We start from the raw sequence: 4,133 nt of genomic DNA on the forward strand, positions 1-4,133 counted from the left end.
ATAGTGACTGAATACTGCCATACCATCACCACATAACACCAAATAGTGACTGAATACTGCCATACCATCACCACATAACACCAAATAGTGACTGAATACTGCCATACCATTACCACATAACACCAAATAGTGACTGAATACTGCCATACCATCACCACATAACACCAAATAGTGACTGAATACCGCCATACCATCACCACATAACACCAAATAGTGACTGAATACCGCCATAGCATTACCACATAACACCAAATAGTGACTGAATACCGCCATACCATCACCACATAACACCAAATAGTAACTTAATAATGTCATACCATCACCACATAACACCATACACTGACTGAATACCGCCATATAATGTCCATATAATAGCACAAAAATACATAACCTGACTCTATGGATCTCCAGGGAAGCAGCTGACTAGACTAGATATTAATCCTGTTATTCATCCTCCACACTTCTTTGCTTTTTCTTTTGACCTTAGGGAAGTAAAAAGTTACATATAATTGTGAGCCTGACATATGTAACATACAGCTCCAACACAACTGTATACATATAATTATTCTAGATAATGAAGATTAATACTCTTCTTTTATTAACAGACAATTTGCAACCAAAACAGAAAATTTATCCGAAACTGAAAATTTCTTAGTTCACAATGTGGTAAAATATTCAGCGTTGGAGAAAAGCAACTACTCTTCCTGCAGAGAACAAGGTCTCCTCAGTACAGAAACAGCACAAAAAAGATTATTACTTCTAGCAAATCTGAGAAATCTAACATCTAACTCCAACAGCTTACATCTATTTTCACCACCTATTCAGTCTCCTGGGAGACTGTCAAAAATTGCCATGCTGACTGTATTACAAGCCATCATGGCGGGGTATTGGGAAAAGTTTTCAACTAGCAATAATCACGCCTCGGATAAACCTCATGGGCTATGATACTGCCACTGCGCAAAGCTGGAGACCGTCTATGAGGAGCTGCGGCCTCCGGATCTGGGGCTCTGTCTACATTGTGGAGAGACAACGACGTCATTGAGGGGTCGTGGAAGCAAAGGATTCTGGGAGTGGATATGCTAATACACCCCTCCCCCATAAGTCTGTAAGGGAAGAAAAAAGAGGGTTTTATCAACTGATTGAATACCGCCATGCCATGACCGCATAAACTGTGCAAGTGACTTTGTGAGGTTTCAGAGGTGATCACCGCCATATTGTGCCGCCTCCCATGGTATTGTGCCTGTCATGCTGTATATTATATTACTTATATGTCATGCAGTCATTTCAACTATTTTTTAAAAAGGATCTTCCGCCCGAACAGGGACTTGAACCCTGGACCCTCAGATTAAAAGTCTGATGCTCTACCGACTGAGCTATCAGGGCTCTGTATCACAACAGGGAGCAGTAAGATCTGTGGACCACAAGCCAAGTTAGGGAGGTGGTCCCTATATTATATACATAGCATGCCGTCGTTTCAATATTTTTTATCAAAAATACTGTCGCACCAAACGCTTTATTAAAAACATGCGCAAGAACAGGGACTTGAACCCTGGACCCTCATATTAAAAGTCTGATGCTACCGACTGAGCTATCCGGGATCTGTATGACACTGGGGGGCAGTGAGATTTCAGTCTGGAACCAGCAACCATCCGACACCTTCTCCTGTACAGATACATGACTTCTTGTACCTGGGAAGTATGATGGGAGCTTCCACTGACTCCGTATATGAAGACATATTACATTCATGCTCACTGAAGCCAACAGGATGAGCGCCACATTGCACCTGCCGGGGTCAGTTACAGAGGTTATCTTCCCTCTGTAAGTGACCTAAGACTCCACATTGTAACTACTGATGTGACCCTACGACTGACCCTGAGGGGCGGGAATCATAGGTTTCTCCAGCCCTCACAGTTCCCCATCACTTCCGCTTGGGTTTCTCCACATGGCGAGCGCCAGCCCTCACAGTTCCCCGTCACTTCCACTCGGGTTTCTCCACAAGGCGAGCGCCAGCCCTCACAGTTCCACGTTACTTCCGCTCGGGTTTCTCCACATGGCGAGCGCCAGCCCTCACAATTCCTCGTCACTTCCGCTCGGGTTTCTCCACAAGGCGAGCGCCAGCCCTCACAGTTCCACGTTACTTCCGCTCGGGTTTCTCCACATGGCGAGCGCCAGCCCTCACAGTTCCCCATCACTTCCGCTCGGGTTTCTCCACATGGCGAGCGCCAGCCCTCACAGTTCCCCGTCACTTCCGCTCAGGTTTCTCCACATGGCGAGCGCCAGCCCTCACAGTTCCCCATCACTTCCGCTCGGGTTTCTCCACATGGCGAGCACCAGCCCTCACAGTTCCCCGTCACTTCCCCTCGGCTTTCTCCACATGGCGAGTGCCAGCCCTCACAGTTCCCCGTCACTTCCGCTTGGGTTTCTCCACATGGCGAGTGCCAGCCCTCACAGTTCCCCGTCACTTCCGCTCGGGTTTCTCCACATGGCGAGTGCCAGCCCTCACAGTTCCCCGTCACTTCCCCTCGGCTTTCTCCACATGGCGAGTGTCAGCCCTCACAGTTCCCCGTCACTTCCGCTCGGGTTTCTCCACATGGCGAGCGCCAGCCCTCACAGTTCCCCGTCACTTCCCCTCGGCTTTCTCCACATGGCAAGCGCCAGCCCTCACAGTTCCCCGTCACTTCCGCTCGGGTTTCTCCACATGGCGAGCGCCAGCCCTCACAGTTCCCCGTCACTTCCGCTCGTTCTATACACATAACATAAGTATTATAAGTGCAAACCGATCAACATAATGGAACGCCAACATGGCAGCAACATAAAGAAAATGCATAATATTTAGTCCTCATTAATGCAACAATGGTCTCATAAACAGGCATGCAGACAGCTTTGTTTAACCCTTTTACAATGTAACCACTGCAACCCCAAAATGGGACTAATAAAGGCTGCATCTCACCCTGAAAACACAAGTCCTCGAACATCTCCATCAACCAAAAAATAAAAAAATAGTTCTGCCTCAGAATATGGCGACTGAAGCAAACCCTGTATAAATGTGGTATCACCATCACCGCACGGAGGAACAGAGCAAAGATATTATGTTATTACCGGAAGCTAAAATGCCGAGAACATAAAACCCAAAGAACATTGTCAGGAGCAGAATTTTCATTCAAGACTCAGAATCCAAGAAGTATGGTTTCTCCTTGCAGAGAGAGACATGTTAAGCATGCCGAGATGAAGAGACTTAAAGCCGCAATGCTCCTCTGGGAAATATGCAAATTGTCTCTTCTGAGAGGAAGAGGACTAGAACTCTGGCGCCACCTTTTGGAAGCAGAAATCCTAACAGTCAATGTCGACCTTTTAGGCTATGTGCACTCGTGGCGGATTACTCTGCGGATTTTTCTGGATTCATTTTGGTAATTCCGCAGGTAAACCGCACTGCAGATTTACCATGATTTTTTTTTTTTGCGTTTTTTTTGTGCGGTTCCATCTGCGGGTTTAACACCTGCGGATTCCTACTATGGAGCAGGTGTAAAACGCTGCGAAATTCGCACAAACAATTGACATGCTGCGGAATAAACAACGATACGTTTCCGCGTGTTTTTTTTCCGCAGCATGTCCACTGCGGATTTTGTTTTCCATAGGTTTACATGGTACTGTAAACTCAGGGAAAACTGCTGCGGATCCGCAGCAAAATCCACAACATGTGCACATAGCCTTAACGGGCCTTGTCAAATCAGACCTCACACTTTGCACTGATGAGGGGCAGTATCCCGAAACACCATGTCTGCAAACTGAGATTCTGGTTTGGCTTTTATCCTAAGTCATGTGACAAGGCTCGTTAAAGGGTCGACATTGACTGTTAGGATTGCTACTTCCAATAGGTGGCACTAGAGTTCTGGTTCTCTACCTCTCTGAACAGACAATTTGCAACCAAAACAGAAAATTTATCCGAAACTGAAAATTTCTTAGTTCACAATGTGGTAAAATATTCAGCGTTGGAGAAAAGCAACTACTCTTCCTGCAGAGAACAAGGTCTCCTCAGTACAGAAACAGCACAAAAAAGATTATTACTTCTAGCAAATCTGAGAAAACTAACATCTAACTCCAACAGCTTACATCTATTTTCACCACCTATTCAG

General features: G+C 46.1%; 1 non-coding gene across 1 annotated transcript; it reads right to left on the reverse strand.

The window, feature by feature from the left end:
* Positions 1 to 825: 825 nt before the first annotated feature.
* LOC138677680 (U4 spliceosomal RNA) lies at positions 826 to 965 on the reverse strand. The gene has a single exon (XR_011321080.1). It is a non-coding gene; the product is annotated as a U4 spliceosomal RNA (small nuclear RNA).
* Between the last annotated feature and the right edge of the window lie 3,168 nt (positions 966 to 4,133).

Source organism: Ranitomeya imitator, chromosome 4 (genome assembly GCF_032444005.1).
Source record: "Ranitomeya imitator isolate aRanImi1 chromosome 4, aRanImi1.pri, whole genome shotgun sequence".
NCBI classification, from domain to species: Eukaryota; Metazoa; Chordata; class Amphibia; order Anura; family Dendrobatidae; genus Ranitomeya; species Ranitomeya imitator.